This window comes from Pteropus vampyrus, unplaced genomic scaffold, assembly GCF_000151845.1.
Source record: "Pteropus vampyrus isolate Shadow unplaced genomic scaffold, Pvam_2.0 Scaffold115, whole genome shotgun sequence".
Taxonomy (NCBI): domain Eukaryota; kingdom Metazoa; phylum Chordata; class Mammalia; order Chiroptera; family Pteropodidae; genus Pteropus; species Pteropus vampyrus.
In genome coordinates this window covers 3,089,746-3,113,877 of record NW_011888896.1, presented here as the reverse complement: position 1 = coordinate 3,113,877, position 24,132 = coordinate 3,089,746, and the positions used below count along the sequence as shown (strand labels likewise).

The 24,132-nt window shown below is 34.7% G+C and overlaps 1 protein-coding gene across 2 annotated transcripts in view; it reads right to left on the bottom strand.

The window, feature by feature from the left end:
* The window catches only part of NEGR1 (neuronal growth regulator 1), an 800,836-nt gene that overhangs the window by 37,143 nt on the left and 739,561 nt on the right, over nucleotides 1-24,132 (bottom strand). The gene's annotated exons all lie outside the window — the stretch shown is intronic.

The window sequence follows — 24,132 nt, the reverse complement described above, 5'->3', positions numbered from 1 at the left end:
CATAATCTAGCTTCTTCCCTGTCACCAGAAGTATCTTTATAAATGTACATTGATGTCGATCACTTCCTGGGTCAAAACATTCCAATGCCTTAGGATAAAATTCAAGCCCCTTGGTCCAGCAAAGGAGGCCATGGATAACGTGGTTGCTGCCTTTCCTAAAATCACCAGGCATTACTTGCAGTTCCCAGAACAGCCAGGAGGTGGTGTCCTTCTGCATTTAGAATGAGTACTCCCATTTTTTTCTGCCAGCCCAATTCTGACTCCTTTCAATCTTGGTTCATACACCTTTGAAAGGCCTTCCCCGATCTTCCTAAACACATATGTGCTTCCTAATTCTACCATATGTGCTCCTAAAATGTTTGAACAAAACATAAACTTATTTCCCTGTTTAAATATTTTTCTCCCTAAGAAACTATGAAGCTTTAGGCAGAGACTAATGTCTTATTCATTTTTGTGTTCATACTGCCTAGGATGGGCCTAACAAAGTGTTGGTATATATTTATTGAACACGTAAATGAGTAAACCATTATTTTCTGTAAGTTTTTTTCCTTTTCAAAATACTTCAAAAATATCAACAAAATTTGATCGCAGAAATTATGTCTCCTACCATAAAGTGATTAAAAATAAAGAATAAAGGCATATATTTTCATGGGGACTGGAAAAGAAAATTCTACAACAAACTTGCATTTTTTGATACTTTCCTGGGTCTGAACAAGAACCCTGTGGGAAAGAACAATATGACCCTTGAGAACAGTGTAAACGTTTTTCTTTTGTCTACCTGGCCTTGTTTACTGGTCATTGAAAGGTTATTTAGAAATGTTAGTATTTGATACCTTTAGTCAGTGTTGAAAGAAGTATTGAAAGGATAGAAGTGAGGCTTAACAGAGTTTAGAAGAAAGAGATGTCTTATAGTGCCTGCTGAGAAAAAAAGCCATTATTTTTTGCACCCTGCCAGATAAGAGAAGTCCTTGGTAAGAAGAGGCTGAGAGAGATTAGAGAAGATGATGTAACATTCTAGAAGTAGAAAACTCTGAAAGCAGGTGGTAGGGCAAGGTCTCCCAATGGATGCAGGGCAGGCTTACAACAAACACAGTCTGACAAAAACACAAAGAAGGTTAAGGTGCTCTCCAACTTAGATGTAATTTATACAATTGGCTCCAACTGTACCATAGTGAACATTGTAAGTTACATCACAAAGAGCTTTCTGAAATCTTCAATTTCTGTGACAACTGTACAATAAAAGGGCATAGGATAAAAATCTCATTACTTTTCATTTTTTTTTCCTTTCAAGAGGTTTATAATATGTTTTGATGCTATGTCTTTGTGAAATTTATTTGAGTTATCAAAGAGCACCATGAGACTGTCAGGAATAGTCTGAAGGCATAATGCTCTTATACCTAGTCTGTTACGATTCACCTGGAGGCATCATGTCATAAGCCACACTATCCATGAGATGTAGATGTTACATACTTCATACAGTCATTGGCTCCCCTTAACTCTAACCCTGATCATAGCAGAATTCATACTGACTATTGCAATATCAAGGCTGGGAGAGATATGAGAAAGACTTAATGTAATTAAGTCTTAATGGAAATTGTATTGTTTCACAATATAAGCTAGCCTGATTAGAAATTACTAACATAAATTGGTTTGATGCTATTTACATTAACTAAAACTATATTCCATGGTACCTACATTAAAAGTTTTGCAAATTTTTGACAATCATTTTCATGGGAAAAATAAAACTGCATTTAAGGCTGTTATTGAGATAGAAGAGTCACCTTACTGATCTTCAAATCTGAGCGTCAAAATCACCTCTGAATCTTAAACTTAGAAGACAGACTTTGTTGGTAGTACTGATTTTAAGTTAGATTCTATGAACCAACATACAATGACAGGTAAATAGAAGTATGATTCAATTTTAGTTATTGAATTTAAGAGGTAAATTTTAAGTTCAACTTACTAAATTATGTGCCAGCATCACTTAAGCAGCAACTTAAGGCTTATAACACAATGCCATGTACATTATAACCCTTAATTCTCATATGTTTTAAGGCAAGCTTTATTCCTCTAACCTCATTTTATAGTTTGTAGAACTGAGGCTCAGGGAGATTCATTGATGTGCTCGGTACTAGACAATCATTAAAGGGACTCAGGACTCAAACCCACGTCTCAGAACTCCAAATCTGGAAGCACACTGTTGAATATGGTCATCTCACTCTAGACTATCTTTTTTATTTTTATTTCTATTGGTTAATGTAAGCCTGAAATATAATTAAAAAAAATTAGAAACTTATTAGAATTTTATATACAATATAATTTTTTACCATCAAGATATCTTTCTGCTATTAGTTCAATGCAGAGAAAAATCTGTAGCATATTATGGTAGGATGTGATGTATCATTTAAATAGTAAATGCTGTACATAACTAAAATATGACAAACATTTTCTCAAAAGGGACTATTAGCATATAACACTAAGAGTTGATTTAGTGTCAATAATGGTTATCTTTGGGTGTTGAAAATATGGGTGACTTGTATATGTTTCTACGCTTTCCAGATCATCTTTAATGACTATGTAATGTTTATAGCACTGAAAAATATGTTTAAAAGAAAGTGACCTCCTCATGGTCTTCAATTTTTTTTTTTTTTTAATCTTTGATCCAGTCTAACCTCTAGTGTATTGGAATTAAAAGAGCAGTCTAATTCTTACCTCCTCTCCTCCAGGCCAGGAATAACCTTTCATTTCTAATCAATTACACCAGTTGGGCACTTGGAAGGTGCTTCTTCCAACCTGAGTACTTCAGAGCTCCCTTAGATAGGTCAGATATACTTGTTCAAGATAGGAGCTCTAAACAGCTGAAGTTCTTAAACCGTTCTAGGACTGTTCTAACAAAACTCTGAGTATCTTTTATCTTTTCTTTATTCTACAGTGAAAGAAATGATTCCAGGAAAGAACCAGTAGAACCAAGAGGCACCCAATAAACTCTACTGATTCCATAGTAGGTGCAATATTTACTCAATCTACAGCCTGTCTATTGATCTTGAGGCCAATACTATGCACATAGAAATGTCCAGAACTCTGCCTTTGTTCTTGAAGAGACTGTGTGAAAAGTACACTATTAGGTTTATACAACCAAGTATTTAAAGTTCCTTTGAAAATATATTTTAAAATTGATTATGGCCATTCAAAATATTCAACAATCCTATCCTATATTCTAGTACGTAATTCTGGAAAAAAAAATGAGTCCCAAGTGTGATTTTATTTTTGAACATGTAATCTTCATTAGACTGAATTCTTTCAGGTCCATATCTTATATATTTTTACACCCACACACTATCCCCCAGCATCAGTAGGGCCTGAAAATTATCAGCTGAATTGAATGAATAAATTCCACCGAAACATCATGAGGCAGTCTTTCATGTTACACTGAAACAGCTGTAATTTTACTATGGGGAAAAAACTCTTTCCTGATAACTGTTAAATTGTGCCAATTTGTAAACCACTCCTAATACACATACACACACTCACATACATATATTATTTTATTTTAGTCTTTTAAGTATCTACTTGGATACTTAATGGACATTCTCGTACCATTATATTCTCCTAGTGCAGAGTTGCAAAGATAATCCTTGATGATTTCACTATACAAAATTCCACAAATGTCTTAATTGTTTTACTTTAATAAGCTTTCTTGTTAAAATAAAATCTATATTGCTACAAGGCTTGTAAATAATTTCTGCCTTTGATAACTAAAATGTTGAAATTTCTCATTGAATGTTCCTGATTTGGCTGGGGTTTTCATGAGAGCAAGACCAAAGGGTCGTTTCTAGACATATTCAGAATAAGAGAAGACATTTAGTGCAGACATGATTCACTGGGGGAAACGTGGACTTGAGTAGTCATTAAATCCATGTTCCTAACTCAAAGCCCAATAGGGTTCATAATATATTCTTCACTAAGTGATTTTGAAGCTTATCTTGACTGACATTCCCGCCCCCCCCCATGCCTTTTTCTTGTCCATAAGGTCACGTTAACACTCCTTACCATCTACAAATTATGCAGTTTCAGAGAAATGAAACTAGTTATTAATGACAGAAAGTTGGAGCCTATTCACTTAAAACAACTAAGAAAAGTGTGTAAAAAATAATTGCAAGGAATACACAGCAGATAATAGTGCTAGTACCAAAAATGTCACCTGTGCTAATAACTTTTGTAAAAATACCTATAGCAGATTTATTTCAGTAGCATAAACACTAGAAGAGTCCTTTGACTTCCAAGAAGATGAAATAATTCGTAGGTCATGAATACATAAGTTTTATTTCTATAACTGAAAATATTTCACCACTTCAAGAAGTATTTATGAGGCAAATTACTGGAATCGTACAGAATTAAATTTGGTTTTATATAGCACCTTTCATACCCCAAATATCTCAATAGCTTTTTTAAGTACAGAAATGCAGTGACAATTGGAAACTGAAGAAGCTATTATGCATTTAAGGGCAGATGATATAGGCTTGAATTCAGAAATGTGCTTTATGGATTCAGGGAACAGAATATTCTCCCACTCATCCATTACAAGTTCTGTGTCATCTTTATGTCCTACCTGCACTGCAACTAAGGATATGCAGTGGGGCCTTAGTGCAATAGCTTCTATAATTATATAGTGACCTGTCCCTGGGTTGGGGGGATGGGGTTGCAAAATTAGATGAGCTTTGGTTATAGAATTTGAAATCCTCAAATCTCTGGTCCTGTGATGAGTGCGTCATCATTCTCGATATAGCATATTCAGTGTAACACGCCATTTGATACCCAGGATATAAATACACTTGCATTTAATTTCATGGGAAGACAACAGTGACTGGATCAAGTTTTACGGCAAGATGATCAAGAAATGGAAAAACTGGAGACAAATCAACTTATCATATAGTGGAATTACAATTTTTTAGCATGCTGGAGAAAGATCTGAAATAACACCAGCAGCTTTTTCAATAAAATGTGGGGGGAAAAAGTACAAATAAGCGCTATTGCCCTTCATGATATTTTACATGGCAGAACTGTTTGTAACTGGAAAGTATTGTTCATGTCAGAGAGAAACTCTCAGGGAAATGAAAAGCTAATAAGGATCAGCATGAAATCTAGAATGGGTCTGAGCAGATTGTTCACTGACAAGGAACAGTACTAAATAAAGAAAGCCCCACACTCAGTGGTCGAAAGGTTAGAAATCAGAATTGCACACAAAAGAAATAACTTTTGCCCTTTGCTCTAAACTAAGCCACCATTATGCTACAAGTGTTAGTTTCACATTACTCACAAAAACTGGTGGCTCACTATCCCCTCTATTTTCACTTCTTTTTTATCTCTTCAGTCTTAATTCATGAGTTCATCTTTAAAAAATTTTAACTTGTATCTCATTCTATAGGCTTGATTTCTCCATTTTCCAAAAATATCTATAGTCGTAACTTATTCTCCACCTCCTTTAGCAGCAACTCTGTGCCCATCAGCATGAAATGATGATTTACATTACTCATATTTTTCACCAACTTTAAGCATTTCCTGTGCATTGCGTGTTTAAGAAATTCTTACTAGAGTGGTTTCTTGCTTTTCTTTTCTTTAGAATTTATGATACTGTATCTATTGTCATTAATTCTGGATCCAACTTTTTTTTTTCTGTCTGATTCAGCTCCTTGTCCCATTACTTGAGGAGAAGAGTCTTAGACATATAACATCTTTCACACAGACACTTTCCAAATCCATTACCTTTACTCTCTGACATTTCTTATCTTTTAACATCCAATCACATCGCTTCTTTGAAATATTTTTTAATTTGTTTGAGGGACGTGGGTCCTTTACAATTTATCCAACTACCCAGTTTTCTTTTTATTGGGGAATTTCTTTTATTTATCTTCCACTTCTACAATGTGGATTCCAAAACCCTGAGTTGGATAAAAATTCTCAAGGGGAACATGGGAAAAACAGAGAGAGCATAACATTTGCGAACAGAAGACCCAGCTTCAGATTTTGGTTCTGTCACTTACTGTGTAAGCCTGGACAAATCATTCTTTCCTATTGCCTTGTTTAGAAAATTAAGATACTTACAACATCTGCTCTACCTATACCATTGAATGAATAGGGGAATCAAATGTGATAACAAATGCAAAGATTTGTAAACTACTATAGCGGACACAGGATGTTTTATCTTACTTAGCATTCTTTCTTAGGACATCATTCTTTCCCTCTCACAACTTATGGTTTGGGTGGCATCGCCTCTAGCCTCTTTCAGCTTAGCTTAGGTGTAAGACTGCTATCCAAGGTTGGCCAGCCAGATCCCATGTCAATTGCTTAAGGATACAAGTGAACCAACAAGACTGTCTGCCAGGGACTTACATATTGAATAATAGTTGGGAGTGATTTATTGAGCCCAATGATGGCATTCTGAGGAAGCTATCCATTATTTTATGATGTAAATGCCAAGAACGGATTTCTGTCCTTCTGCAAAGACAAGTTTTTTGATATTTCCTGCAATTCCAGGAGAAACCCAGTATTCAACTTAAAGTATCAACAGTGCTAAGGCTGAGAAATCTTGCTCTAGAAACTGGTATTGTGATTAGTACATAAAACATTCTTTCTGTCACTCCTAATTCTCAATAAGTATTAATCAAATGATTAAATGATTGACTGAATGAATGTAGGTGATCAAATGGAAGTCTTTAGCAGAGTGGAGAATCTGACTGCTCATTCCCTTTTCATTCACAGGTAGGTAGAGAGTGTATTGTCCAGTGTAATGAGCCATGCATTAGTCTACTCATACCATAAGTGCCCTGATTATTTTGGAAGGCAGTAAATGTGCATTAATCATTTTTTTCGTCCTTACAATGGCTGGCTTATGGTAAGATATTTGTAGAATAGTTCCTACTTATAGGAACTATTCTGTGGAAAGTTAAGAGGCAAAGGAAGTTCTGAAAATTTCACAGATTTCTTATAAGACACACAAACAACTACAATGAACATCAGTGAATATCTCATGACAATTTTACCACATAGCTCTGTACAGATAAATTTTATTTCTTTCTTCTTTTCCTACATTCATCCTCTTTCTATGCCTACTTTTCCCAATTTTTAAAATGTTTTATTTTGGCAAGTCAGCAATTTGACAGCATCTCAGTAAAATGAAATGGATGATCAACTTGTCCCAATTTACCTGGGACTTTTATTAGTTTTAGCACTGAAGTTGCCTGTTCTGGGAAGCTCCCCAGACCTAGGCAAACCAGATGGTTGGTCACCCCATCTTGCATGCCCGATTGGTTTTTTTGAAAGTGCTATTACCTTCCTCTGGTTTCTAAGAGTCCTCACATATCTTCCTTCCTCTTTTCTCTCTTCCTTTCATCTCTCTTTTCATTCAGTCATTAGGTCCTGGGAATCTTCCTTTATAAGGCCTCGCATTTACCTCTTTCTCTCCTTCTACTCTAGTGGTCTAAGTCTTCCTCATTTATCCCCATAATCTGGACACCAGAATAATATTTGTAATGTACTACCTCATCACATCACTCCTCTGCTTAAGAGCTTTCAATGATGCTTCACTGCCTAAATGATAAAACTATGATCCAAAGATCAGGATCAGCTTCCTACTTTAATTTATAATATTTTCTTTCAGTTCTTTCCAGTATGAACTCTGCAGTACAAATAGATCTGCTCATGATAGCCAAATCCATTTTCAATTTTTTCAGGCTTTTACCACATGTTTACAGGCCCCTGTACAATCTAGGGATTATGCTACATCCTAGAGAAAAGAAGAAATGAGAGAGAGAGAAGGTCTCTATCCTCATACATATTGTTGTCTAGAAAATTTTTCTTATTGAAGATTTAGTGAGGAAACTAACATTGCATACATACATACTTAACCTGATTTTACATATATTATTTCCTTTAGTTCTCAAAATAAGGTGAAATAAGACCTCTTATTATTTTTTTATATCATATAACAAAAGTAACTAAGGCTCAAAGAAGCTACATTACTACCCCAAATCACACAGATACATGAATGTTTTATCTTAGATCTATTTGACTGCAAAGCTTGTGTCCTTTTCCTTGTACTACATGCTACTCTGAGGAGCTTGTTTATTCATTCTTAGATCATGTGAGACTCTTGGGTAGGCTGCATGCAAATCCAACTGACGCATCAAGGTGCAGCTTAAAGAGGTGACTGCTTTGTGAAGTCTTCCCTTACTGTCATCAAAATCTCTGAACTCCCATAAATTCTTATTATCTGCGCCAGTCCTTTGTCATTAGATTAAACATTGTCTTGTTTTACTGTATTGTGCATTTGTGTCTTGCAAACTCAGTTAGATTGTGAGCTCTTTGATGATGAGGATTGAGTTGTATATTTTACAATAGTTTCTATAAAGCCCACTATAGTAGTGCTTTACACATAGCAGGTTCTTATTAAACATTTATTTTTCGTTGTCAAATAGACTGCCATATTCTATAAAATTTCATTCAGATTGTTTCTTTGCTACTCAATTTTGAGATGGCTTTAACAGTATCAGTTGGTCATAAGTATCTTGAAAGTTGGAACTATATATTTGTTAACTTTTGTGAATCCAATTCCTATCAAAGGGTCTGGTGCACATGACACACAACACATATTCCCTAAATGAATAAATGATTGAATTAGGGGCTCTGAATTCTTCATGGTAACAAGTGGTATATTTTCTAGGTCCTTCTGCAAATGTTAATCAGACATGTCTTTGACATAGGATTATGTTGGATCCAGAACTTGGTTATTTGTTCACTAAATGACTTTAAATTTTTCTTTAACAGCTATCATGCCTCAGTATCTCCCAGTTTCCATCAGTCTCATATGTCTCTGACAAAGTTATCTCCCTTCTGCCTCTTTGATCTTGTCATCCCATTCCTCAAAACCCTCCCCTGACACACAAAACTAAACCAACTTCCAGACTGCAAGCTTCAAGTCCTTTATCAGTCCTGGCTATTTTTTTTCTCCTTGTTTCATTTATCTCTTTTCATTGCTTGAAACATCTCCTTTCTTTAAATAAAAATTAAATTCTCCCACTTCTATCTTTTAGTCAATATTTTGAAAAATACTTTTCCAACTTGCGGATACCTTTTTTTCAAATTACATCCATTCTTAACTTTAAAAGATCAGCTCTGAGATTTTCTCTTCCATAAAGTCTTCTTTGACTCTCTTCTAAAAAACAAACAAACAAAAAACACCTCTCCCCCCAGCCACAAAGTCAGCCTATAGGTATAAGTTTATGTCTCAAATGGTTCATTAATCTGAGATCAGAGTGCTCATATCTCAATTTTCTTTTTTTTCTCTGAGGCTGCATGATAAAATTTTATACCTCTAAATATGTCACTTTCCCACTCAATACTCTTTCAAAGACTTTCTGCTGCCCAACAAATTGAGCTTGCATTTAAAGTCCTAGTGATTGATTTGAAGTCTTAATTTGCTCTGTACTTTACCTACATTCCATTATCCTGACAAACTTTTCTTTATATCTCACCTAAGCTTTCTTATCTCCATTCTTTTCCTCTTAATAAACCCTTCTGCTTAGCATACTTCCCTTACCTTCATGTCTGCATGTCCAAAACCTGCCAATCCACCAACACAGAGGCTAAGTGCCAATTCTTCCATGGGGTTTGTGCTAACTACCTCCAGCCAGAACCCCCACCTGAGCAGTCATAATGACTTCTTTGCATGATTGATCACATTCCACATTGTATATGAATTACTTATGTATGTGTCTTTCCCTACCTTCTCCCATGCCTAGAATTATCTTCCTCTCCTCTTCATGATGTAATTTCTTCTACTTTTAGATATCAGATCATACATTATTTCCTCAGAATACTTCTAAGAATTACCTGGTCAAATATCAGTATTATTGCTGTTCATAACACTATGTATTTGTTCATGGCACTTGTCACATGGCAATTTACTTTCAGTTATATGACTATTTCAATAATTTCTGCCTCTCTCCCTCTAGACCTTTTAGTACCATAAAATAAGTTACTATGTCTCTTTTGCTCTGTCAAAGTACATATTCCTTACCAGGCACAGTATTTGAATTGTAGTAGGTACTTAATATTAGCTGAATAAGTGAATGAGTGATAGATATATTTTACTACAGGCTTGGGATGATAATTCTTAGCAAGGATCATATATTAAAGTGATCTGTCAATCAATCAATACCAGCAATACTTCTGAGTTGGGAGTGTTGATGAATGGGCCACACACAGGCTCTGAGTTAGATTGCTTCGGTTCTTCCAAATATTTGTGTAACCATGGGCAACAGGACCTGGCTAAAGAGGGGCAAGCAAGGTACCTAGGGCTAAAGTATAAAATTTAAGTACAGTCTTATAGCTCAAAGAGTGAATATCACCTTAAACTTTGTGTCCTGGGCACCTCCTTTCCTTGACCTTGGTCTCCAAGCCCTGATGGGCATTTTCCTTAAACTCTGTCAGTCTTGGTTATCACAATTATAAAATGAGGACAAAAAACTTTGTATCTTCCTATCGAAAGATTGTTTTAAATATTAATGATATGATATGATAGCGAACCTGGTGTATAGGACTTCTCAATAAATATGAACTTTATTACCCACTGGCACCAAACCTAGAATAGGTCCTTGAGGCAATGGGCCCAAGGTACATTTGGATGGCATAACAAAACTGTCATCTGGAGAAAAAGTCAGAAAATAGTCCAGATAGTTAAATACATAGCTATCAGGTATGAGAGAAAAAAGGGGAAAGAGAAATGATAGAAACAAAACTCATTTGCTTACTTTACAATTTGCCTAGGCCTGAACAATATTATACTAACGGTAAAAAAAATGTATTGGGGTTTCCTTTTGGCTTAATTCCAGTTGTATAATTTTTAAAAAACTTACCCCATATCATTGCTAAATAATTTTTTTGAGGCTGATTGGTATCCCAATCCTAACAAACAGTCCTATCTTTCTCATGGATGCTGAACTTCCCACTCAGTGTTTGTCTTCTTTATAATAGAAAAACTGTTGCTTTATTTTCAATCAATGGGTATTCATCCAGTGTTACCTATTTACAATACCAAGAGTAAAACTCCTTAATGTATAAAAAAATAATTGTCCATTGCTGTTATCAGAAAAGGACTGTTCTAAGACTTTGGCTAAATTAACAAAAATATCATAAAAACTTTTGATATTTGACATTTGTATCATGTTACAAAGTATTTTCCCCCTAAATCATATATTATCCTACTGTATACTTTTTAAAATAAGACAGATCACTTCTAAATGATTGTCTTTAAGATTTGCATAATTAGCTAAACTAAATTAACATCCTGAACTTGGTCATGATTGCCAAACTTGAAGGTCTTACTTCTGTTTTTATTTTTGAAGAAGAAGTTTGAATTAATCTATTCTCTTATAAAGCTTGAATGCATAATCAGTTTCTAATTTGAATAAGCAAACTGGTCCAGAAAATTCTGCAAATTACTCTAATAAGTTCTCTTGGTATTTCCCAGAGAAGGCTGAACAAATGTTGATAGAGGAACACACTGTTTGCTTATGTCTAATCTTCCCATCTGATTTATATAAATGTCACAAATGAATCTCAGACACATATCCAATGTCAAATTTCCATAAGATGGCCTGGGAAGATGCAATCTACATTTAAAGACTGATTAGAGATGATAGATTTTTAGCTTGAAAGGAATTGATTATTGGAGTATGGGGGTCAGGAAGGACATTAAAGTATGGAGAGAGCTTTGAAGGAGGGTGTGCATTCAGAAATACATTAAATGAAGATATTGTTAAGAAAATAGAGTCAATGGCAGTTTCTCTCTGAATGCCATATGCTAGACATTGTTATAAAGGCTTCATATGACTTTTCTTATTTTATCTTTGAAAGTTAACAAAACTTTCCTTAGCCTGTGAGCAAATGGGATCTCGAAGAGGTCAAATGACCCTCCAAGTTGCCAGAGAGGCAAAACAAATAGAATGGGATTCGAACCCTGGTCTGTTGTTCCTGAGTTTATGGTTTTAACCACCAAATTATAAGTGAGTTTGGTTACATTAACCTATTAACCTTCATCCTTTTAGAACCAGGTGTTATAGAACAGTTAGCAATATTGGAGTAGTAGATAATTGCATAAAAAACCTTTAAATAAAATTCACTTATCAGTAAAATCAATGATGTGATATAATGCACTATGGGGAAAAATACTCAATAGCTATAGCCTGAAAGCCATAATTGTACTTCAAGTAGGAATGGCCTAAGTTTGTTAAGGATGCTTTTTATCCTTCTTTCAGGATAGGAAAAGTCTTTAAAGATCAAGTAAAGATTTAATAGCTGGTGTTTGTGATATTCAACAGATCCTTTTATAAGAAGAACCCTTTCATGACAGTTAGAGAGCAATGGAAATGCAAGAGGAAAATCAAGCACTAATAGGTGCTCTTAAGGTAGTTTCCTTTTGTAGTGCAAAGCAGGCCTTAGAAATCAGGGCCGTGCCCAGCAGGATGGCCCCCTGCCTGTCTGGAGACTGTGAGCACCAGGCCAATCATAGAAGACACTTCAAATGATTTTGCTGTGGGAGTGTAGCTAGAGAAGCTTTTGTATTAAAAGCCAGAGATTGCACTAGATGTGCAGTTAGAGGAGACATTCAGCTGTGATGAAAACAAAAACCCCAACAACAATTCTTTTATCAGAAAATATGAGGAGCATTTTCATTTTCTTTTTTTGGGGGGTACAGCTTATTTAAAAACAGTCAATGAATCAATTAATTGATAAACAAGTTTTGGTACCAAATTTCATTTAACTTCGTGGTGCTCAAAAAGAATAATTATTCATGCTGGCAAAATTGAGAAGACTTAGAAAGATATGTACTTTGTGTGTGTACCACATATGTGAGTGCCTGCTTATAATAACATTAGATAATATATAAGTATATGAAGATCAAGGGGAAGGCAATGGTAAGAAAAAAAAGATGGAACTGTAGACATGCTGTAAGGACTTGTGTAGTTTACTCATTTTTATTGGATTATTAATTTAATTAACAAATATTCGTTTAGTGTCTCTTATGTACCTGACACTTCTCTAGATCCTGGGGAGTTCAAAGTGAACAAAGAAGATACAAATTTCTGTCCTTGTGTAAATTACAATGCAGGTTAGATGGGTATGGGGGAGAAGGATAAACATAATACCTCAGTAAATTCCATACATTGTATGTAAAAAAAGTGGCAATGCTATGAAGCAAAATTAAGCAGTGGAAAGGAGACTAGGGAAGGCCAGGAATGGGGTATAAAATTTTAAACAGGGTGGTTTTTGAGTCATTAGAGAGGTTCTCTATATTCTTATTCATCTCCTTCCAGGAACATGATAAGACTATATTTCCTTGCCCTGTTGAATTCTGGTATGGTCATGTGACTCACTCTGTCCAATGGAACAGAAATCATAAGTGTCACATCTGAACAGAAATCTTTAAGAGAAGTTCATGATTTTCTTTCTCCAAGTTTTCTTTCTCCTACTATGGTGATCACTGACTAGACTGTAGAGTTTCCCACATCCAGGGAGGAGATCGCAGGAAGCAGTGCCCTCTGCTGAATCTGATGGTCATGCAACATGAGCAAAAAACAGACTTGATGGTTGTTTGTTATTACACTATTACTGCCCAACCTGAGAAATATATATGGTCAGTTGCTCAAATCAGGCAGCCTATTTATTTCTCAAACCAGTTACTCAAACCAGGCTGCCTATTTATTTCTCAGGCTACCAGCAGGCAATGTTAAACAATGGAATCCTTTATAGCAGGGGGTCAGTAAACTACAGGCCAAATTGGACCCACCACCTATTTTCTATGGTCTGTGAATTAAGAATATTTTTTTACATTTTAAGTGAATAAAACAAAATAAATCCTATTTTGCAACCAATGAAAACTATATAGAATTCATATTTTAGTAGCCATAAATAAAATTTTGTTGGAATATAGCCACCTCATTCATAACATATTGTTAATGGCTGTTTTCTTGCTACCACGGCAGGGTTAAGAAGGTTTGAGACTACAAAATCTAAAATATAATCAGAAAAACTTTGCTGAACTCTGTGTCATAGCAGTCACATGGCTTATATCATTGCTCAGAAAGTGTAGAGTAACTCTTCCTGAGCATGGGATCTGTAGTATATAAAACTTTTTTCCCAAAGATCCTCTAACAGAAGAACCTGGGAAATGTAGTGAATAAGTTCACCAGGAGAATATCTTATCTGCATTTTTGATTGTGGCACAATAAAAGTAAATTCATAGTTCATTAAGAGCAAATATAAACTGGGACAAAATGATGCAGCTACCTGTTTTGTACAAGGCTCTGTGCTCAACTCTCAGCCTTAACCCTCAAGGAATCTAACATCTAATTAGAGAGAAAAGACCCTAAAGAATACTAAAAATAAATACATGGAGCTTGTGTTAGATGAATTGTATAGCCAGGAATCCAAAGGAGAATTGATCACTCAGAAGTGGGGCATGTCTTCATGGAGGAGGTCAGAGTTAGACTTATCTCTTTTCTGAGCTGATACTGTTGCTTTTAAACCCCGGTTGGATTTTGAGACATCTGCCAAGGCTCCATGTAGTTAATAAAAGTAGATTAGAGTCAAATTTTCATCCTCTGTCAACAGCTTGCTTATCCAGTCTCTTCATTAAAGAAACAGAACAAAACAAAATAAAACAGAATTTCACATCAAAGTTGACCCAGTATTGTATCAAGTCAGGCTGTAAAACTACTACATATTACTGTTACTAGGCTACACATTACTAGTACCACACATTACTCTGCTTTTGTTTAATTATGCCTCACAACGATATGGCAAAGAATATGGCAAAAGGAATATGGGAAATGATTCAATGGCTTTCAGTTATCACTGGCAGTATGGTTAAGTTTACTTAACAAAATACCTCCAGATCCCTCTTGGAGCTTACATTCTAGCAGGAGCAGAAAGATTATAAAATTTAAGCCTAAAGTTTAAGCATAAGTTAAATTATAAATAGAATGTGATATATACTATAAAAATAAAGACTGGTAAGGAAGATAGAGAGTTCTGGGAAGTCCAACCAACATATATGCGTGTTCAGAATTGACCTCATTGAAAAGATGATAATTGAAGAAAGAGAAAAGAAAGGGGGACAGAGTCATGTGCTACCTGGGGGAAGGATGCTTCAAGCAGAGGAGATATAAAGCCCCGAGGTGCAGCACGCCTGGTGTGTAGCAACAACAGCAAGGAGGTTGGTGTGGAGTGAGATGAGCAAGGGGAAAAGGGTGGGAGATAAATCTAGCTGCAGTAGAGGAGAGTCTGAAACCAGTTCTGTAGAGTGGCATAAAGATTCAGATAGTGTTTCATATAGGATTGTCCAAATGCAGTTCAAATTGTGGGTTGCCCTTGAGCTAGTTCTTAAATCTGGAGAACTCTTTTTCACATTTTTAATGATTTTGTTTTACATGTCATAGCCAGAAGATTTAGTCCCTGTCCATGGTCAACATCATGTATTCATACAATATACCTTATGAAATTGATAAATGAAAGGAAAATAAGAGAAAATTGGCCAATGTCATCTAAAAAGTCATGCATTTTGGCACAAAGCTTGAGGCTGAATTATGGCATTAGGTTAGTCAGTAGGTTAAATTTAGCACTAGAACTATATGAATGGATTCTGAGGCTGTGTTGTTGCTTAAGGTGTGAGAGAAGCCTGCCTGAGTTTTGGTAGTTTGTTAAAGTAGGTGTCATGTTGTAAAAATAGAAAACAAGGTAATAAATGAATGCCCGGAGAATTATATAATCTGTATTGCATTTGCTATCTGTCATTTGTGCTTGAATTGCAGAGTCAAACTTCAATAATGCTTTAGTAACGGTGTGCTAAAGGACTTCGTTTTTCACTGTCATATTTTAGAAAGTAAGATGTTTTTAATATGAGAGGAAATTTTAACTAGTGAACTAATTATTTTGATTTGATAGAATTTTTCTTATTTGCATTTTTGACAATTATTTATGACTACTATAGATAATTAGGGGTTGTGTGTTTTCAGAACACTATAAACAGCATTATAAACATTAGCTGAACCATTTATTTCAACAGAGATGAAACACTTTATACTTTTGACCTTTTATAAAATATTCTCCTATTTGAAAAAGATTGCTTGTCAAAATTACAGCTCTCTTGTAAGCAAGCTCTTGACTTATATATAACGCATTTAAATCTAAGTATTTTGTAGTAACCATTGATGATTGTCTTTATAAATCAAACTTAATTGACTTTGTATAATTTAAGTAGAATCATATAACACATTGCAAATAATAAATTGTTATTACCTTCTAGTAAAAATATTATGCTTTTCAGCATGTTTTATTACCAGGCCTCTTAACATACCTAGAGGTGAAAACTTGTTTCTTGTCCCATAGACAATAAAACAAAATAGAGTCCACAAATACAAATATAATATTAACCACTTAAAATAATCCAGCAGTATCCTTCGTCTTTTCCTTATAATCAAATTGATGATTTGGGGGAAAGAAATGGTACATATATTTTAGATAATTATTTTGCTGTTTCATTGATTATTTCTATTTATTACATTAGTTTATATAGTGGAGCTACAGACTACGTCTAATCCTGACTATTAATGAATTTTCCTATCCATAAATGAATCCTTCACATCTGATGAATAAATCAATGTTAAAACTCTTACTACCAAAACTGAGCAAACACATTTTCTAAGACCTTATCAACCTTGACATGAAACAGAGGAGTAAAAACCTGAGTTGAATTGATGAAAAGTATCCCAAGTCATTAACTACTAATGATGGAGCTTGTAAAGTACAGCATCTCTGGGGAAAGGAATTGGCTTGCCTTATATGCATCATATTTTTATCTACATTTCAATAGGGCTTAAATATGTACTTCATTACAGGGCACAACTAAAATAGAAGGGCACCTGCTAAGTCAGAGCCATAAAACAGATCTACAGCCTGCTGGCATGTGAAATTTCTCTAATTTATATTTTTTATGAAACTACCCTCACATTATGTGGTTGGCAGCATAAATAATAAAGCATGTAACTTAAGCAATTTTACATTTACTGTACTAGTAAGTAAATGCAATGGCCACTCTTATTCTCAAACAATAAAAACTACCCAGCCTTTTCATGAAAGATGATTGAAATTTCCATTGGCCTGTATATGCAATAAAAAACCATAACTCATCAAAATTTTAGCTATTTTCTCTTAAGATAGAAGAGGATTTTGCTTGAACATTGAACGTGATATTAAATATTCATGAAACTGAATAGAGTTTAAGTACTAAGTAAAACTCAAATTCTTTTCAACTAGATAGAAATGCTTTTTGAATTAGGTAAAAACTGCCACTAACCTGAAGAGGTGTTCAAAAACACCATAGAGTGATTGTACAATATGTTCAAAGTGCTATAGTTATTTGGAATTGATTTTTCTGAAAAGCCTGTTCCTCTTCCGAAATTGATTCATGATAACAGTCTCCATTTGGGTCAAATAGTATTTAACCGCTTGTAAATTTTAATTAAATGATTTGTCACTTTGAACACATAGTTTGTCATCTTGCAACTAAACGATGTGTCTTTATCAGAAAATGACTCACGGGGGAGGCATTCATCTAATTTATCACTCGGACACCAGTTACGATAATTCGGTTGTTGCATAGGGATAAAGTTGAAGGTTTGTAAAATAGAGTGCACCACTTTTAGTAAGCAGGATCACATTGTAAACTATTTAAAAAACATAATTTGCTCTATAATTAAATTCTAATAAGTACTTTACTTCAGGTCATTTTTCATTAGCAGATGTTTAACTTTCTGAGAAGAGAAAATTCGCTGGTTGAATTTAGTATCTACATAAAAATATGGGGCTGCAAATGAAAAGCTATAAGCTGAATTAGAATTATCTGGATGGGAAAAAACCCACTCATCAGAACCACTTATATCACCATAGACCAGCTGAGACCTTGTCTGCAGCCTGGTTAATATGATCGGAGATAGCTTAGGATAGAGTGGTAAACAAATGACTAATCGTTGAGGAAATAGTAGAGATTATAAAACCTTTCTTTAAAGAAAGATATAGCTGGAGAAAGGAAGGTATTAAATCTATTAAGTTTAGTGCCCAAGAATTATTAAAAAGTTAGCATATGTATGTTTAAGTGCTCAAATCAAACACGCTAAAGCCAATGATCGCTGTACATTACAGTGTAGTTGATTTTTTCTACATTGGTATAGCAGGGAAATTACCCAACAAGCAACAGATATGTTAGTCAAAATTATAAAATATGTCCATACATAAATTTATCTTGAAACTTAAAAGTCAAGTTCTTTTAGTATTTTTACTCTCAGAAAGTCTTGAAGGGCTTGGTGATACCACAAACACATGTGAAATGAAGGAAATTGGATGTCTAAGTCTCTTGAAGTCAAAGACCAAGCATTAGATGTCAATATTCCCCTTCAGGGCCTAAATATTCACAACACATAAAAATCATCTAGGAGCTTTTAAAAATTTCTGATGCTTAGACCCTATTTCCATACATGCAGGTTAAATTGTTCTTGAGTAGGGCTCAAACATTGATATTTTTACATTATGATTTGCAGCCAGGGTTAATAAGCACTGAGCTGAGACAGGCAGAGCTCCAATAATGTGCAACAAATGGGGTAATCTTCATAAAAGATGTGAGAAAGGCCTCTTTTTGTTGGTAGGATTAGCAATCCCATAGTCATTCAGGTTTAAAATTTAGCACTATTTTGAATTTCTATTTCTTCCTAACATTCTTTAATCTTCCCTCATACTTCCACTATCGCCCTATCCAACTGTTTATTCTCCTTCTTCAATTTCTTTTTTTCTCTTTCCTCATTTTGTTTCATATATTCAGGGACATTTACTACTTGCTATAGCAAAACCATTTCCCAGTGAATGCTCTTTTCTGTCTCTCGCATATATTTTTATTCCATTAATACATGCTAGAAAAATCTTTGTTAAATACAATTCTCATTAAGTTATGCCTCTACTCAGAAAAAATCCAATGGCTTTGAGAACTGCAACCATCTATCCCTACCTAATTTACTAGTTATAATGTGACATTACTATTCTATTATCTTTATTATCAAAGGAGTTCCTTGTCCAATAAATAAATGAAATTGTTAATTATAGGGACTTTCTGAGAGACTCAGCAACTCTTTAATAAAAAGTATCAATAGTTTATATCCTAAGACTTAGAACCTCTCACATCAAAATCCTAAAAATCCTCTCCTTGCTGTGTCAACCAATTCTAAACTATTGTATTGTGATGCTTACCCAGTCCTAGCCAGGTCCCGCATTGAAAGATCTACCTTAAACCAAATATCAAGTTCTCCATAAAATCTAACTTTGTCTTCCCTTCTGGGCAAAATTAAGTGTCCCAGAGGAGATGACACTACCAAATTTCTCAAGGTTGTCTTCTTAGTTACCCGCACAAACAACAAACTCAGCACTGTTTTATTGACATGTTGTGTTAGTCACATTTGGGAAGCCAGGATTCTACACTTCTTCAGTACCAACAGAACAGGGTTCCAGTGTATTTTCTTAGCCTGGCATTTCTGAAGTGGAACCCCTGTGATCTTTCCTACTTTATCTCTTACTATTCTCCTTTATCCACTTACTCTATGTTCCAGATAGTCTCACAAACTTCTACTCTCTGCAGACATCTTATTACATGCTTGTTGTTCCACCATACTGAAATCCCCCTTTAGTTTAGTTTTCACCTAAACAAACATTTGCAGAAAACGTAATACAATTATACACTTGCAATTAAGTGATCTTTATGGTGCCTTTGAATATTTTTACTTTAAGATCTATTTTTGAGTCTGTGCCAGCAGAGACATAAGCAGTGAGAGATAGAAGGGGTATTGGTTAAAAGAATGTAATGGCATTAATATGTCTACAACAAAATCACCTGACTGGCTATTATTTTTTCCTAATTTAGAGATTTACAAACTTGACTTTCACTTTACCTTTTTCCAGTGTTTGTTGATGTCAGCCTAAACATAGCCTTAGTGAATTCTCAATATGTGAAGGTTTTGATTATTCACCTTTTGGGATGATGACTGTAGTGTAAAAAATGAAAGTCAATTAGCTTAGTGAGATGTGTGCCTTACAACAAACATATTGATTCTTTCTTAGTACTCTAAGATCTTTTAGGGACTCCAAAATTGTATGTACCTTGATTTATCTGCAGCTTCATTATCTTCTCGGGCAGTAGAACCAAGCTGACTGATCTGTATAAATTCTCTTGGTCTCTATTTGTTTAGAAAGAGTGGCACATTGGAAAAATTTCTTTAGATCATTTGAGAGTTGGTGGTGGAAAAAAGCTATTTTTGTTTCACTGAGTCATGAAAACATAGTAAATTTTTATTCTCTAAGTGAGAATTGAGACATTTGGAAGCGAGTTTCACTTAGACACCCATTAAAAAATTATAAAACAAAAATAGGTAGACATGAAATAAAAAGTGTAAATGTGGAAAATATATTAGATGTTCTCAAAGTGAAGACTTAAAACAAAAGACTAAAGATATAGTAAATTTTACTTTGGGACACTGGAACAAAGAAAAACTGAACCATAAAAGAAATTCACAGCCAGAGTGATAAAACAATTTAATAATGTGTCTACATGAATATATGTATAGATAAGAGAAACAGAAGGTAGATTGAAGGACTCCAACAATTGTCTGAAATGAATTTCTGCAGAAGAAAATAGGAAATAATAGAGAAGCAATACTTGATAAAAAATAAATAAATAAAAAAAAACAGATGAGACTTTTCCAGAATTAAATAAACATATGAGTACTAAGATTGAAAGTGTTCATTGAATACCGACAAGATAAATGAAATTAAATACATACTTAGTCACAGTATAACATTATAATGAACTTGCAAAGGACGATAATAAGAATATTCTAAAGGTTATCAGAAATAGAAGATAGATTATCTACAAAGGAACAACAATTAGACCGACAGAACATTTCTCATTAGAGTGGATATCAGCAGATAATGCAAAACAGCTTCAAAGTACTGAGAAGAAAAAAACAAAAGCAAAAGCGAAAAAACACCTGTCAACCCAGAATTAGACACCTTACAAAACAATTGGGAGGCAAAGGATTAGTATTGAGCCTGCAGCTCCATCATTCTCTACTGGGGAGCTGGTTGGGGGTAATAGGGGGAGTGAATGACCTTTAGCTTATTTCCTTATAAATGCCAATGACCTTGAACAGACCTCTTTGCAGTATGACAATGGTATTTACTACAGATAGTCTTTATCTAGAAAAGGTTTTTATAGAATATACTTGGTGTAACTAGATTGCTTCTTGTAAATGAACCTGGATTTTATGAATTTGTGGGGCAAGGCTTGCTGGAGAATGGGGGTGTGGTTAGTCATTTAAGCATTCTATTTCTGTAGTTATCAGAGTATAAAATAAAAGAGCTTCAAATCCCTAATGGTTTCTTTTGTGAAAAATTTAGCGTATATGCTTAACACTATTCTGTTTATCTGAACTGGAAACAGATCCTAACACAGGGAAAGGAACACTTTTGGAAGCTGCATATGTTGGTTTTGAGTTCCTGCAGGAAATGAATGTTTTGCCTGACACTACTGTTTGCCCGTATCCTTTGAATCATTAATAAAGTTTGGTGCTGGGTAAGATCTACAATGTGCAGGAACGCTCTCTGACAATTCAACCCTTTGGGTTAATACAGCTATTGTTCAAAAATCCTGAACAAATTTTCAAGCATACATAGAGTAAAAAAGCTTGCCACCCACAGACTTGCACTGGAAGAACAAAAAATGTACTTTAATAAAAATAAAAGTTGCCCCAGAGAGAAAGAGAATACAAAGAAAAAATGGTGAATACAGAAAGTAGTATATTTTGGTAAAGTTAATCGACTATTGAAGAAAGAAAGAAAGAAAACAATAACAGTGAACGTGTATAATTATGTGTTGCTTAACAACTGGGATACATTCTGAGAAATGCATCTTTAAGCAATTTTGTCATTGTGAAAACATAATAGAGTTAATTTATACAAATGTGGTATACCGCCATTGTACACAAGGTCCATCGTTGACCAAAACATTGTTTTGTGGCACATGACTGTGTATGTGTCTGTCTGTGTGTGTGTATGTGTCATGTTTTATATTATCTCTTATAAATTTTTCCCTGTATCAACCTGACTTGTCTAGAGAAAATATGAGCTACTTAATTGATTTATAATTGAATGGCAATAAAGAAAAAAATAAAGATATACTCGTCTTTAATAGCTTTAATAGATTGTAGAGTGAATTCTTGACTCACATCTCTTTTCTACCATTCAATTGTCATTTTGATAATATAAATCAAAATAAAACAAAATTTAAAAATCAATATGTGGCCACTCATATTTTATCAGGTGTATAGTAAGGAATTTAATTTTGCCCAAAGAGAGGTCTATCCTTTACTTCTGGCTTCTGAGAAGTAACCTATAAGACCTTTCTAGCTTGATAGAAAGATCTTTTTTTGTCTGGGGGTCTTGGGCCAGCCAGATTATAACAACGTGACCTGAAGGCTTTGAGCCAAATCAACAACATGATTTAGGATGGGGGGCTTTGGGTCACATAGTATCATCTCTATTTTCCAAAGGCCTGAAAACTGAGATCTATCAGTGGGCGGTCAACTGTGTATATGTGATAGAGCCCCAATAAAGACTTTGGACACCAAGGTTCAGGTGAGCTTCCCTGGCTGACAATACTCTGTGCATGTTTCATATATCAATACCAGGAAAGTAAGTCTTGACTCCCTGAGAAGAAGACAATGAAAACTTCATATTTGAAACTTTTCCTGGACTCCTCCTCATGTTCTTCCCTTGGCTGATTTTAATGTTTATCCTTTAGCTGTAATGAACAGTAATCATGAATACAACAGCTTTCAGTAAATTTCGTAAGCCCTTCTGGTAAATTATTAAAACTGAGAGTGGTTTTGGGAACCCACCAAACGAATACTAGGTAAAATAAAAACACTTAATGCATGCTTATGCACGCCATTGTAAGTCTATTTCTTTCACCATGGCTTGTCAATAATAAGCAAGTATTGTTGAGTATCAGCTTGATATGTACACAAAGAAGAATATTGTTTATGAATCAATTTTAATTCTAAGCAAGGCTATTGGTAATATTCCTTCTATTAAAAACTGCTTGATGTGTGCCATTTTAAAGTGTTAAGAAAACATCCAAGCAGCTTTGCTTAATGGTGATATGGGGTAACTAAGAGATATTTCGAAGACTGTTTTTGTGTGTGTTTTAGCAGCAAATTTTGTTGACTTTCACTGGAAACCCATCTTTAGGGCAGAAAATTTGGCAGATGCTTTTGTTCAGCAGGTTTCTTGACAACTATGTATGAAAAGCTATTTTTTGCCTTTCACAGGAACTGGTCAAAGGCTGAGGTTTGCTTTGGGTGACATTGTGATAATTGTTTCCCTTGAGGCTTCCAGAGCACTGAAGGCAAGTTAGCATTTCTTGACTTTTGCTTTCTCTGGAGTCCTTGCCTCTTGCCTCTAATAGCACTGTTTATGCCTGCAGCATGTCTGGCTGCCACCCTCCCTGCTTCGTTGGGGCTTCCTCTTTCACCTTTTACTTATTCCTGTCTACTGGATTTACTGGAGAAAGTGTCCAGTTACTTTAGTCTAGTTAGCTGCAGTCGTTGATAGGCAGAGGGGTGGTTTTAAGGAGTACCAGGGTTAGCAGAAGGTGAAGCCCTTGCTTCAACCATGACCCTTCTGCTTGAGGAATTTTGTTCTCTTAGTAGATTATAGTGTTTTGTTATAGTGATTTTCAGTATACATTTTGGGTTTTGATCTCAGATGTCTCACAGAGAGACTGAGGAGATATTCCAATAGCCAGACAATGATATTTCACTCTGGGAAATGTATTTTATTGTTTGTTTTTGTTTGTTTTGATATACAAGGTTAAAGATCAAAACCTGTAGGAAGCTCAAGGGCATGAGAAATACAAAGAAATCATAATGATCTTGTACTTTTCTTGTATAGTTTTATCAGTGTTTTAAAATAAGCCAA